Consider the following 16,122-nt stretch of genomic DNA (forward strand, 5'->3'; position numbering starts at 1 on the left):
AGTTGAATTTAGAGAAACTAAACTTCTAATTGTTATTGTTTATAGGTCCCCTAACTCCGACTTAGAGCATTTTTTCTCAAGCTAGAGATGGTTCTTTGTTCACTTTGTAGGAAGTGCCAGAAATTAGTTATATCTGGTACCTTCAATATAATTTTTCTGTATGATGGTGCAAGAAAAAGAACGTTGCTACATCTCCTACATTCATATGATCTGATGTAGACTGTGTTTTCTCCACCTACTGTGCAGGGGAATAGTAGCACAGTCATAGATAATATTCTTATTCATTCTTCATTAATAGAAGGGCATTCTGTAAGTAAAAGGGTGAATGGGCTTTCAGATGAGATGCACAAATTTTAGCACTAAAAGGCTTTTGTACTCAAAGAAATGTCACATATAATTACAAACCATGCAGGAAAGCTAATCCAATGGCAATAGAGAGTTTTTAAACCTTGTCATGGATCAAGAGTGGCAGGACGTTTATAGTGCCGATAACATAGATGATAAATATAATGCTTTCCTTAACACATTTCCGATGCTCTTTCCATTAGAACGTTGAATGGGGTACTAGCAGTAATAGGAAGCTCGGATGGCTGACTAGTGGGATAAGGGTATCATGTAGAACAAAGCGGGAATTATATGAAAATGTTAGAAGTAGTCACCATCAAGTCACAGTAGCCCACTATGAACAGCATTGTAAGGAGCTTAAAATATTATCAGGAAGGCACAGAGTGTGTGGTATGCAAATAGAATAGCTAATTTGCAGGATAAAATTAAAACCATATGGTCAGTTGTGATGGAAGTGTCTGGTCAGCAGCACAAAGTCGACGATATAAAGTCAGTTCGTAGTAAAAATATTTCTGTTACTGATAAATCAGATATGTGTACAGTATTTAACAATCATTTTCTGAACATTGCTGGTCAATTAAATAAAAATTTAGTTTCTGCAGGGAATCATGTAACTTTCCTGACGAATGCCTTTCCGAGACTGATGTCTGAAATAATCCCGTGTGATACAGACAAGGGGGAGACTGAGTCAATAATTAAGTCACTGAAGACTCTCATGGATATGGTGGAGTGCCCAGCAGAATATTACAGTACTGTGTTGCACATGTTATCCCTGTACTTAGCCATATTTGTAATTCTTCCATTAGGAATGGTCAGTTTCCTGAACGATTAAGGTACTCAGTAGTAAAGCAGCTTTATAAAAAGGGAGAAAGGGATAATGTAGACAATTTTAGACCGATTTCTATGCCTTCAGTGTTTGTTAAAGTTGTTGAAAAGGGTGTAAGCATAATTGATCATTTTATATCACACGATTTGCTATCAAATGTACAGTTCGGCTTTAGGAGTCGTTTAACAACTGAAAATGCTGTATTGTCTTTTCTGTGTGAGGTACTGAGTGGGTTAAACAAAAGGTTTCGAACGCTAGGCATATTTTTTGATTTAACTGATGTGTTTGATTGTGTTGATCACAACATATTGCTCCAGAAGTTGGACCATTACAGAATACGGGGAGTAGGTCACAATTGGTTCACCTCTTACCTTACCAACAGACAGCAAAAGGTCATTATTCACAATGTTGAGAATGGTTGCGATGTGGGGTCTGAGTGGTGTGCAGTCAAGTGGGGGGTGCCACAGCGATCAGTGTTGGCCCCTCTCCTGTTCCTTATTTATGTAAATGATATGCCCTCTAGTATTATGGGTTACTCAAAAATGTACCTATTTGCTGATGGCACTAGCTTGGTAGTAAAGGATGTTGTGTGCAGCATTTGCTCGGTTTCAAATAGTGCAGTTCACTTGTAGAAAATAAACTAACGCTAAATTACAGTAAGACTTAGTTTTTACAGTTTTTAACACACAATTCAACAAAACCTGACGTTTTAATTTCACAGAATGGGCACGTGGTTAGTGAAACTGAACAGTTCCAATTTCTAAATGTTGAGATTGATAGTAAACTGTTGTGGAAAGCTCATGTTCAGGACCTTGTTCAAGAACTTAATGCTGCCATTTTTACTATTCGAAGTGTATCTGAAGTGAGTGATGGTTCGACACGAAAATTAGTCTACTTTGCTTATTTTCATTCACTTATGTAGTATGATATTATATTTTGGGGTCACTCTTCCCATTCTAAAAGGATATTTTTGGCTTTGAAACGGGCGGTTCGGGCAATAAATGGTGTAAGTTCACGAACCTCTTGTCGACCACTGTTCACGAGTCTGGGTATTTTGACATTGGCCTCTAAATATATATATTAATTACCGTAATTTCTTTTCAACAATATTAGCTTATTCCCAAGAATAAGTAGTTTTCACTCAGTTAATAGTCGGCAAATATCAAATGTGCATTTGGATCGGACTTCCTTAACTCTTGTGCCCAAAGGTGTGTAGAATATTTCTGCATCAATTTTCAATAAGCTACCACTCGAATTCAAAAATATTAGCAGTAATCCACCCGCTTTCAAATCGAAACTGAAGAGTTTCCTCATGGGTCACTCTTTCTATTCTGTAGAGGAGTTTCTTGAAAAATTGAGCTGATTCTTGTTGTACTGTTGACTGCGTTTACTTAAGATTATGGGTTGAAATTTTTCTGGGTCATAAACATTTTTTTCATCTGTTATTACTTTTATGTTGTAGTTTCATGTACTGATACGTTCCATGATCTTGGAGATTTGCTCCTCAATTTGGTCCTACGGAACTTGTAAATAAAAAATTAGTAAATAATAAACTTGTAGTTGATCCTGATGCAGTTTGGAATTTCTGTGTGCTGTGTGATAGTCTGGATGGATGTCTGGCTATTACGCATTACGACCCTCTTCAACTGTCGGCGGTCTCTGTCAGCCAACAGAGGCGATCCATCTGTACGCTTCTGCTTGATGATGTTCTTTGGCTTGTAGGGCGCTCAGCTGTGCGGTCATCAGCGCCCGTACAAAGTCAAAATTTTTACGTAATCCATTTTTTTTTGCACAGTCCAATCTAGCCACTGTCTCGAATGATTATGATGATGAAATGATGAGGACAACACAAACACCCAGTCCGCGGGCAGGGAAAATCCCCAACCCTGCCGGGAATCAGACCCGAGACTCCGTGATCCAGAGGCAGCAATGCTAGCCACTAGACCATGAACTGCTGACGTACGCTTTTGTGCTGCACGAGTCACCTCACGTTTCCACTTCACTATCGCATCGTAAACAGTGGACCTAGGGATGTTTAGGAGTGTGGAAATCTCTTGTACAGACATATGGCTCAAGTGACGCCAAATCACCTGACCACGTTCGAAGTCCATGAGCTGCACGGAGCGCCCCATCTGCTCTCTCAAGATGTTTAATGACTACTGAGGTCGCTGAGATCGAGCACTTGGAGGTAGGTGGCAGCACAATGCACCTGATATGAAAAACATATGTTTTTGGGAGTGTCCGGATACTTTTGATCACATAGTGTAGTTAGACAGAGCCTCTCGAGTGGAAATTACACACGTATTTCTTGTCGACGGATATTCTTCCAGGCAATTCAACAGGTACTTTGGACTAATAAAATCAAAATTGAAGAAAATGGAGACAATCATAACTGTGTTACTAAATTTTTCAGCTGTGGTAGGGTGTAGAACTAAACCTTCGTCATTTGAAGTTTGTACGGACAGTATCCTAATAAAGAACTGGGGAAATGGTATCAACAAATATTGTCCCCCTAAACACATGACGTTAGGGAGTGTATTCAAGGTAATATCATACAATTTGTGGTACTATACTGTGCTCACTAACTTACTTGGGTACATTAACCTCGTTTCGTCTATGGAAAGAGAAATGTAGTACTCAACACCTAAGGGGTATTGAACTTGAAACTGTGAATCTCACACCAGTAACACCTATGAAAGATGAAGATGTTCGTGGCTTGTTTAAATACAAGGATTGGGAGATATGTGTTTGGCTGGCTAGGATGTTTGATGAAGCAAGGCATGAAATGTAAGAAACTGTAATAAATAAAGAAATATATTATTCTGCACCGCTACATTATTGAATGTAGAGTCTAATATTGTTACTACTGCTTCTAAAGTCTAACATATTACGGCATACTTACTTTTATAAAACTCATTTACGGCTGATTTATGGAAAAAGGACCCATATGCAAGTTTACTGTTATTCTTATATTTTTAAGACTGTGGCACTTTTAATTCTCAAAATAAAATATTTCTGTTCAGCAAACTCAAATATATCAAAAAGTTGACTAAAATATATATTACATGCAGTTTTTATTAAAATGAACATTCTAAACGTCTTTAGTTGTAAATATCTTAATTTGCCATATCGCCTTATGGGTCCTTCTTCCATAAACGTCCGCAGTTATTATACAACATATGTGCAGAATTTTGCCGAGATTGCCAAACCTTTGAACCGTTTATTACGGAAAGGAGCAAACTTTGAATGGTCTACAGACTGGCAGTATATGTCACCTTGAAGAAGGGACAGGTGGTCCCACAGCGGAGATATGCTGTGTCCACTGTCACACGTGGTATGCAGCTATAACCACAGATGACACCACCAGCTAGGTAGTTTCCAGGGTGACGCCACACACTTCCAAACAGTTGCCGCGTAGGGGTCACACGTAAGAGGAACCTATCGATGCTTTTTTTCCGCTCCATCCATCAGCGCCGAGTGTCAAAGTGTTTTCATTATTAGAGCTAGAACTATAAAGTGTCTTGTCCGTCCAGACTAAACAGCTGTTACATTAGTTATCCACATTCATTGGGTTCAGTGAGACCAGTTTTGAAAATTTTGCCCACTGCGCTTCTACTGTTCATAAAACTAAAGTGAAGTACTTACATTGGTCATACTTTTTTTACTAATGATTGCTATTTGTTATTTGTGGTGTTGCCAACGTTATTTGTGTTTTACTTTACTATAAGCCTGCGATGAGTCTGGCTGCAAACAAGCAGGCACACCAGATAAATGCAGCGACTACTTTCCTGAGGTAGGGGGTTCGGTTTCTGCTACTTTTTATGTTGGGCACCAAACTTATTTGGTGAATACAACAAGGGCTATCAAAGTGTGTGCCAGTGATGTACAGAGACAGTGTTCAAACTACCGTACGATGAATATTGTTTTAGGGATGTTGCTCACCTGCCGGCCGTGTGGCCGAGGGGTTCTAGGCGCTTCAGTCCGGAACCGCGCTGCTGCTACGGCCGCAGGTTCGAGTCCTGCCTCGGGCGTGGATGTGTGTGATGTTCTTAGGTTAGTTAGGTTTAAGTAATTCTAAGTCTAGGGGACTGATGACCTCAGATGTTAAGTCCCATAGTGCTCAGAACCATTTGAACCATTTTGTTGCTCACCTCCTATTGGTTTCTTTTTGTGGGGAAGATGAAGCATTTGGTGTACGAGACAACTATAGACTCTCCAGAAGAGATGGTTGCCCTTTTGGCTGAAGCTGCAGCCGTTTTTCACGAAACAATTGGTCATTACCACGCTGGTGCTTTTGTACTTAAAAGTAAACTGACACAGGGTTATTTGGTAACCGTGATAGCGTTACGGAGATGTTTAACAAACTCAAGTGGCAGACTCTGCAAGAGAGGCGCTCTGCATCGCGGTGTAGCTTGCTGTCCAGGTTTCGAGAGGGTGCGTTTCTGGATGAGGTATCGATTATATTGCTTCCCCCTACTTATACCTCCCGAGGAGATCACGAATGTAAAATTAGAGAGATTAGAGCTCGTACGGAGGCTTTCAGACAGTCGTTCTTCCCGCGAACCATACGCGACTGGAACAGGAAAGGGAGGTAATGACAGTGGCACGTAAAGTGCCCTCCACCACACACCGTTGGGTGGCTTGCGGAGTATAAATGTAGAGTAGATGTAGAACATTTTCAGCAACATCTTTATTACATTAGCGTCAAAATCTTCATTAATTCCAAGGGTGGAAACGATGCACTTGTGACATTTTTGTCACGAATAAAGAGTTTCTTTTTATGTCCTCTAAGCACTCTAAAATTTTGTATACGTACCTTTTTTACACCCTGTATGCCCGAGGCTTACTTACGATTTCTTCCTTGTGTAATAAGAAAATTCTTAAATTTTTCTAGTCTTCCAAAATAGAATCCCAACATGTTAAGTTCAAGGTACCGCTTTCAATGGCTGAAGTTGACTGTCCACACAATCGATATTTTGAAAAATTTTGACCTAAGGTATGTCTTTATAAACTTGAGTTTTGAAAAACTCATTTCATATTAGCTGCAGATATGGACAAAGTCAGGATGAATCGCAGGCTTACAAAAATATTGGAAAAATGACAATAAAATTGTTTGTGATAATATGAGTTTTGGGGAGAACTTACAGCAGGAAGAACTTGCGTAAAGATAAAAACTTGATTGTTGAGGTTAGACATAGGCAACCTCTGGTGACCTGTCGGCCTGCTTCACATATTTACTAGTGGGCCACCTCGTGACGCGGCATAACTGCACCGCACTTGGCGCAAGAACTCAAAACCATAGCGCCCTTCTTTAAAGGGTAACGCACCGATATGAATGACACACCTTTCCACCCACGCCACGCCAACGAACTGTGACTCAAAACAAGCGTTTTTGAGAGTAAAATCGTTTTATGTTCAAGCTATATTCAGATGTTTACAGCTATTTACGCGTCACGAACATTGTTTCTTTACTTACGATGTTTTACGAAAGCTGTTTAAAAACTTCCGTTGTAAAATTTAGCAGCATCTCGCTCTCTCTCTCTCCCACAAATTTCTTTTACGAGCCGGAATGAAACCAATCGCGGACCGAGTCAAGCCCGGGCCCACCGATTGCCCAACCATGATTTAGATTCTTTGGACTAACGTCACATTCATCACCATCACCTAACACAGTCTTAAGAGTAACATACAGGGCTTTAGTTTAACACCATCCAACGTCTGCAGATCATGAATATCATATATACCCCTAAAGCTGAAGCTCTTGCTATGACTGTCCGTAATCTCAAAGCTATCTTTTAGTGAGCAGAGAAATTAAACTTAAAGGAAAGTTCTTCTTGTCCCTCATCAGTAGGTACTACATCTACATCTAAATGTACATCTGCATACATACTCCGCAATCCACCATACGGTGCGTGGCGGAGGGTACCTCGTACCACAACTAGCATCTTCTCTCCCTGTTTCACTCCCAAACAGAACGAGGGAGAAATGACTGCCTATATGCCTCTGTACGAGCCCTAATCTCTCTTATTTTATCTTTGTGGTCTTTCCGCAAAATGTAAGCTGGCGGCAGTAAAATTGTACTGCAGTCAGCCTCAAATACTGGTTCTGTTAATTTCCTCAGTAGCGATTCACGAAAAGAACGTCTCCTTTCCTCTAGAGACTCCCACCTGAGTTCCTGAAGCATTTCGGTAACACTCGCGTGATGATCAAACCTACCAGTAACAAATCTAGCAGCCCGCCTCTGAATTGCTTCTATGTCCTGCCTCAATCCGACCTGATAGGGATCCCAAACGCTCGAACAGTACTCAAGAATAGGTCGTATTAGTGTTTTATAAGCGGTCTCCTTTACAGACGAACCACATCTTCCCAAAATTCTACCAATGAACCGAAGACGACTATCCGCCTTCCCCACAACTGCCATTACATGCTTGTGCCACTTCATATCGCTCTGCAGTGTTACGCCCAAATATTTAATCGACGTGACTGTGTGAGGCGCTACACTACTAATGGAGTATTCAAACATTACAGGATTCTTTTTCCTATTCATCTGCATTAATTTACATTTATCTGTATTTAGAGGTAGCTGCCATTCTTTACACCAATCACAAATCCTGTCCAAGTCATCTTGTTTCCTCCTACAATCACTCAACGACGACACCTTCCCGTACACCACAGCATCATCAGCAAACAGCCGCACATTGCTATTCACCCTATCCAAAAGATCATTTATGTGGATAGAAAACAACAGCGGACCTACCACACTTCCCTGGGGCACTCCAGATGATACCCTCACCTCCGATGAACACTCACCATCGAGGACAACGTGCTGGGTTCCATTACTTAAGACGTCTTCGAGCCACTCCAATACTTGGGAACCAATCCCATATGCTCGTACCTTAGTTAGGAGTCTGCAGTGGGGCACCGAGTCAAACGCTTTCCAGAAGTCAAGGAATATGGCATCCGTCTGATACCCTTCATCCATGGTTCGCAAGATATCGTGTGAAAAAAGGGCGAGTTTCGTTTCGCAGCAGCGATGCTTTCTAACAATTTCTCTGTCTCAAGGAAATTCATTATATTCGAACTGAGAATATGTTCGAGAATCCTGCAACAAACTGATGTTAAGGATATTGGTCTGTAACTTTGAGGATCCGTCCTTCTACCCCTCTTATATACAGGCGTCACCTGCGCTTTTTTCCAGTCGCTCTGGACTTTACCTTAGGCAAGGTTCATCGTTAGACTCATAGGCAAATTGCTTTTTCACTCTCCTGGGACGAATTTTAATTCATTTTGAAAGTTTGAGTTGGATGCAAGTTATTCAGAAAAGACTTTTGCCTCAGTTGTCACACTATTAAAGCACTTTTCTGAGCTCATCTCCTTCAGAAAAGCTGTCAACTCTTTCAACTAGAACGATAACACTATGTAGGTTCACTGCAATTCATCGTTACGCTCCGTTGATCTGGTAGGTTCTAAACATAACAGACCACTGTACAGCAAATGTATCAGAATTTTTGTAGTTTTATTGAAATGGCGGCAGCACTGTTTCTTCCAAAAGCATCTATTTTAGGATCTTCGCAAACTTCATAATCAGCGTCATGAACTGATTCAATGTAGTATCTAAGAGGCTCCAAGGCATCTATTCGACTTCCCTACGGGAACCCGTGCGAGGATTTACTGTCAGATTAGCTACAAGCTTCTTCAAAATACCCCGTAGATAGGCAGATAAAAAAATCAAATGTGTGTGAAATCTTATGGGACTTAACGGCTAAGGTCATCAGTCCCGAAGCTTACACACTACTTAACCTAAATTATCCTAAGGACAAACCCCATGCCCGAGGGAGGACTCGAACCTCCGCCAGGACCAGCCGCACAGTCTATGACTGCAGTGCCTGAGACCGCTCGGCTAATCCCGCGCGGCTAGGCAGATTGAAAGAGAACTGAAAACTTCTTGAAGTGTACGTAAAAAATTGACATCAACAGGATATGATAGCGCTGCATCGTTCACGATATTGTTTAAAAAATAAACTACATATAAAACAGAAAATGGTCAAGGGTTAAGACCTTTAATCCATTTTTGAAAACCGATAATCTTACATTTCATATTTGAATGGTTATCATATCCATGGCTTCGCATATTTGTCACAGACATCTGACATCTTACCAACTCCTTTAAGACAGCACCGGTTACATATTTACTAGTAGCGCCTGAATTTATTCACCAGTTGTATCAGTAACTGGGATAAAGACAAGGAAATGTTCTCTCATAGTTATTTCTTTACCATGCTCTGCGTGACCAAAACAAATGACCAACATTTTTTTCTGTGTGAATCACGTCAGAAGAAAAGTTTAAGGCACACTGCCTGACAAAAAAAGTGAAGGGCATAAAAGACATGGTCTGATTTACTTTAGCTTCGCATACATACATAGCATCAGCGAGTATATGTAATCAAATTTTGGGAATACATTTCTCTGAGTAACATATGAAGATTTTGACATAGCAAGAACACAAGTTACGTAAACGCGACATAAGTCATTACAAATGTGAAATGCTGGTATACGATGTAGCCTCCAGGATGTTGAATGCAAGCAAGCAGATGTGCGTGTATTGTGTTGGACACGAGCCAAATGTCAGTTTGTGGGATGGAGTTCCATGCCTATTGCAGTTGGTTGGTCACTACAGGGACGATTAATGCAGTTGCTGATGACGCTAAAGTTGTTGTCCCATGATGTCCCATATGTGCTCGATTGGAGAAAGTTATAGTGATCAAGCAGGCCAAAGCAACATATCGACACCCTGCAGAGTACACTGAGTTACAACAGCGATATGTGGGCGAGCATTATCCTCTTGGGAAACACCCCATGGAATCAGAATGAGATTTTCACTCTGCAGCGGAGTGTGCGCTGATATGAAACTTCCTGGCAGATTAAAACTGTGTGCCCGACCGATACTCGAACTAGGGACCTTTGCCTTTCGCGGGCAAGTGCTCTACCAACTGAGCTACCGAAGCACGACTCACGCCCGGTACTCACAGCTTTACTTCTGCCCGTATCTCGTCTCCTACCTTCCAAACTTTACAGAAGCTCTCCTGCGAACCTTGCAGAACTAGCACTCCTGAAAGAAAGGATATTGCGGAGACATGGCTTAGCCACAGCCTGGGGGATGTTTCCAGAATGAGATTTTCACTCTGCAGCGGAGTGTGCGCTGATATGAAACTTCCTGGCAGATTAAAACTGTGTGCCCGTCCGAGACTCGAACTCGGGACCTTTGCCTTTCGCGGGCAAGTGCTCTACCAACTGAGCTACCGAAGTACAGAAGTAAAGCTGTGAGTACCGGGCGTGAGTCGTGCTTCGGTAGCTCAGTTGGTAGAGCACTTGCCCGCGAAAGGCAAAGGTCCCGAGTTCGAGTCTCGGTCGGGCACACAGCTTTAATCTGCCAGGAAGTTCCGACCCCATGGAATGTTGTTCATGAATGGCAGCTCAACACTTCGAATCACCAGACTGACGTTTAGTTTTCCAGTCGGGGAGCTCGGGCTTGTCACGAGAGTGCTTCTGGTGTCATACGAAATCGCACCCCAGACCGTAACTCCAATGTAGATCCAGTGTGTCTGACATGCAGGCACGTTGGGTGCAGGTCCTCAGCCGGCCTCCGTTGAACCAACACACGGCCATCATTGGCACCGAGGCAGAACCACTTTTCATCGGAAAACGCAACAGACCTCCGCCCTGCTCTCCAATGAGCTCTCGTTTGGCGGCAATGAAGTCGCAAATTGTAGTGGTTTGGAGTCGGTGGAATGGAATCTACAGGTAGTCTGGCTCGGGGCTTTCCTTGAGCGAACTGATTTGTAACTGTTCGATGTGTCACTGTGGTGTCAACTGCTGCTGAAATTGCTGCTGCATATACTGTACGATACGCCAGAGCGGACCGTTGTGGCCGAACGGATCTAGGCGCTTCAGTCCGGAACCACGCGGCTGCTACGGTCGCAGGTTCGAATTCTGCCTCGGGCATGGATGTGTGTGATGTACTTAGGTTAGTTAGGTTTAAGTAGTTCTATGTCTAGATGACTGATGACCTCAGATATTAAGTTCCATAGTGCTTACAGTCATTTGAACCATTTTTGAACGATTTGATACGTCATAGCCATACGCCTCTCGGTAGTACCACGTGACCGTCCAGAGCGCGGTCTTAAGCAAACAAGATTTTCATCCTCATTGTGGGGCTACTAGTGTCACTATGATGCGTCTGGCGGGAAATCTGAATAGACATCATCTTTGAGATATAGAAACACACCTATCAACCTTCGTTTACGTCATAGAACTGCTTCTGGTTGTTGCAATTTTTTTCCGTCAGTGCACATGACTAGAGTTGCAATTCTGTGTGACAGGTACAACGGACATCAGAGTGCATCAGTGTTGTTCTTGTTTAGCGTTGATGTCAGACCTAGTTGGGTAGACCATATATACGGTGTAAGAGTAGCGTCAGGAGTTGAGCAGTCACTGCGAAGGACACGGAGATGCGGCGTGCTCTAGTGGGACAGCCCTGTCACCACCTGACGAAGTATGAAATTTGCCTCATTGTAGGTCTCTGTTTGGCTCGCTGGGCGAATAGGGCTATATCCAAATTTGTGGGGCATTCGGGTGTAAAATTGGCCCAATGTTGGACTGCAAGAGAACATGACGGAAGGCATACCTGTTGTCAAGTTTCCGGTCGATCACGTCTGATCACCACAAGGGAGGTCGCCGTGTTGTGCACCAGAAACATCGTAAGCCCTTCACATCTGCGCCTGCCATCCGAGAACAGGTAATGAACTTCCTGCAACATTCTGTGTCATTAAGCACCAATGACGGGAAACTAGCAGCAACCTACTAGGAAATTACTGTCCTACACATCGGTTGGCGTTAACACCACAACACAAACGGCTGTGACTGAAGTTGTACCGTGACCGCGAAGCAGTGACTGCTAATGAATCGCGTCGCGTTGTTTTCAACGATGAATTGCGGTTTTGCACTACCCCGGATGAACATCGTGCCGAGTATGGCGACGACCTGGGGAAAGGTCCCATTCCTACAAGTATTGGAGAGGCACATCGATGTTGCTCCTGGCGTCATGGGATGTGGACGTATAGGTTGTGACTTCAGGTCACGACTGGTAGTGACTCAAGGAACTCTGGTAGCACAACTATACAAGAACTTCTTGCATACTCAGGAGTTACAACTCATGCGACACTGTCGCGGTGCTATTTTGCAACAGGCCAATGCTCGCCCACTCGCGACACGTCTCTCTATGAAGTACCTGCGTCATGCCGAAGTACTCCGGTCGTCAGCAACATCCATAGATGTGTGCCTCCAATAAAACATGAGTGAAATCAGCTCAGTAGCCAACCCTGCCCCGCAAACAGTATATAGGTTGTCAAAGACGAGCTACAGCAGCTGTGGACCAACTTGCCTCGGGAGAGGATACAACGGCTTTCCGTGAGAATCAGTGCATGCCTCCAGGCCAGACGGGATGCGACATCATAACGACAAGAGGGTTCGTGGTGCAAAGACCTTTCTAAACTTGAATCTAGTTTGTAATACACTACTGGCCATTAAAATTGCTACACCAAGAAGAAATGCAGATTATAAACGGCTATTCATTGGACAAATATATTATACTAGAACTGACATGCGATTACAATTTCACGCAATTTGGGTGCATAGATCCTGAGAAATCAGTACCCAGAACAACCACATCTGGCCGTAATAACGGCCTTGATACGCCTGGGCATTGAGTGAAACAGAGCTTGGATGGCGTGTACAGGTACAGCTACAGCTGCCCATGCAGCTTCAACACGATACCACAGTTCATCAAGAGTGGTGACTGACGTATTGTGACGAGCCAGTTGCGCGGCCACCAAATTACCAGACGTTTTCAATTGGTGAGAGATCTGGAGAATGTGCTGGCCAGGGCAGCAGTCGAGCATTTTCTGTATCCAGAAAGGCCCGTACAGGACCTGCAACATGTGGTCGTGCATTATCTTGCTGAAATGTAGGGTTTTGCAGGGATCGAATGAAGGGTAGAGCAACGGGTCCTAACACATCTGAAATGTAGCGTCCACTATTCAAAGTGCCGTCAATGCTAACAAGAGGTGACCGAGACGTGTAACCAATGGCACCCCATACCATCACGCCGGGTGATACGCCAGTATGGCGATGACGAATACACTCTTCCAATGTGCGTTCACCGCGATGTCGCCAAACGCGGATGAGACCATCATGATGCTGTAAACAGAACCTGGATTCATCCGAAAAATTAAGTTTTGCCATTCGAGCACCCAGGTTTGTCGTTGAGTACATCATCGCAGGCGCTCCTGTCTGTGATGCCGCGTCAAGGGTAACCGCAGCCATGGTCTTCGAGCTGATAGTCCATGCTGCTGCAAACGTCGTCGAACTGTTCGTGCAGATGGTTGTTGTCTTGCAAACGTACCCATCTGTTGACTCAGGGATCGAGACGTGGCTGCACGATCCGTTACAGCCATGCGGATAAGATGCCTGTCATCTCGATTGCTAGTGGTGCGAGGCCGTTGGGATTCAGCACGGCGTTCCGTATTACCCTCCTGACCCCACCGATTCCATATTCTGCTAACAGTCATTGGATCTCGACCAACGCGAGCAGAAATGTCGCGATACGATAAACCGCAATCGCGATAGGCTACAATCCGACCTTTATCAAAGTCGGAAACGTGATGGTACGCATTTCCCCTCCTTATCGGGGCATCACAACAACGTTTCACCAGGCAACGCCGTTCAACTGCTGTTTGTTTATGAGAAATCGGTTGGAAAAGTTCCTCATGTCAGCACGTTGTAGGTGTCACCACCGGCGCCAACCTTGTGTGTATGCTCTGAAAAGCTGATCATTTGCATATCACAGCATCTTCTTCCTGTCGGTTAAATTTCGCGTCTGTAGCACTTCATCTTAGTGGTGTAGCAATTTTAATGGCCAGTAGTGTAGCTGAAATAACATCACATAACCTCTCAACCGATGAAATTTTAATGTAGTTTCCTCCTCTCCTTCTTGATGCTTCACTTTTTTTTCAGGTAGTGAAACTGAACAGTATGTTGGTTTTTTAAGTGCAATTGCAGGGCCATCTTACATGAGGATAACAGAGTGATTAATCCATTTTGTATTACTTTACTGAGACACTGATACGTCGTTTAATGAGAACTTATTCTTTCAAAACAATGTTTCGATACAACATCAAATGTGGTGATGTGGTCTTTGAATTGCAAGAAATTCCCGTCATATTCTTTCGATAAATATTGTTTCGCGAAACGCCAACCTCTGTGTCCCCAGGAACTGTGTTACTCAAAGTAACCTTTTTAATACCTTATGCTAATGTTCAGATTCACCCTGATTATCTGATTTTCGTCATCAAGCATTTTCCGTAGACGCAAACGTAAGCGTAATTCTCGCCATGATTGGTACGGATTTCCAAAGTTTGGAAATTTTTCGTATTGAGCTAGAAATTCGGACTCATTTTTCCAGAGTGAAAACCATGATAAATTCAGCACTGAACAGTTTTCAACAAAAAATAAAACTGGAAGTCTTTGAAAGAGAATAAATGAGCCACTCTCTGCGGATTTATTCGCCGTTAAACAGTTTTTTGCAGTTTGCTGGAGTAAAGCTTCTACATCAGTTACTTGAAAAGCGCCTCTTTATGCGAAAGTCTGTCATGTGTCATCAGTTATTTCATGTGAATGTTGTCCACAGTCAGACGATAGGTTACCGATACGTTAAGCATTGGCGCAGACTCAAGCAATGGTTAAAATTAATAAATTACTCTTTCTTCTTTTCCCTGGAATACAAAATGCAATTTTTTAAAAGTTAAATAAACAGTTAAACAGCTCACGTCCCTATCAATGAGGTGAAAACTTGACATGGTACACACACCTTAAAAGTGTGAAAAGAAAAAAGTCAAGAAATCACTATTTTTTTATTCTTCTGCAGAGCCGCACAGATCTACGCTATTGTATGTAATGGAATAGGAATATATGTCTGAATACCTGTGCCTTTTTACTCAATGCGACTGCAAATTGTTTCCAGTCCATCATTTAAACTTTGTTTGTACTTCCACAGATTGTTAATATTCTGTTAACCATAAATATTTGCATGTCATATTTTCTTGAGCATTTTTTCTTATGTACAATAATCTCTAAAGTTTAGACGTGCTCGTGTAGCGTAACGCGCAGCCAGCTAGCTAGCTATACAAGTTAAATTACCCAGACTCGGATCGAATTCGTGTTGAGCATTAACGGCCGCGGGCCTGCGTGTGGTTTTAGGCGATTTCCCATACTCATTTAGACAAATTCCGTCTCGGGAAACACAAACAATTAAAATACGATAACACACAGAACAAAGATTATACGATTCACATACGGATGTCGCTCACGACTTCCGTTCCTTAGGTTGCCTTGAAAATTGTGACACCAGAAAGTGCATTTGTCCACAAAGTTAAATAATAAAAATATAATTTACCAAATGCTGAAGTAGTGGACTATGTACTACATACACGATTGTATGCTCTCAGTGACAGACAGTAGCAAGGTGACACGTCTACCAATCCAATTTCTTTCCCATCAACACTGGACCCCGACACAGCCACACTTACAAATTCAGCATTTCTCAGACATTGTTTATAGGAATGTATTTGAAATAAAAGCTCACTGAGCAACTGCAGTTACAGTGATCGAAAAGAATTGTAACACCGGAAAATAATTAATGTGGAGTAATGACATTTTGGGAACACATCTGTCAAGGTAATATTTTTAAGTGAGTAACAATGCAAGGCGCAGATTAATGTAAGCGCGAGATAAGCCATTGCGGATGCGAGATGTTGGTACATCAATAACCGGTGTAGCTGCCAAACCGTTGAATGCAGGCATGTAAACGTGCAAGTGTTGTGTTGTAGATGTGCAGG

Source organism: Schistocerca americana, chromosome X (genome assembly GCF_021461395.2).
Source record: "Schistocerca americana isolate TAMUIC-IGC-003095 chromosome X, iqSchAmer2.1, whole genome shotgun sequence".
Lineage (NCBI taxonomy): Eukaryota > Metazoa > Arthropoda > Insecta > Orthoptera > Acrididae > Schistocerca > Schistocerca americana.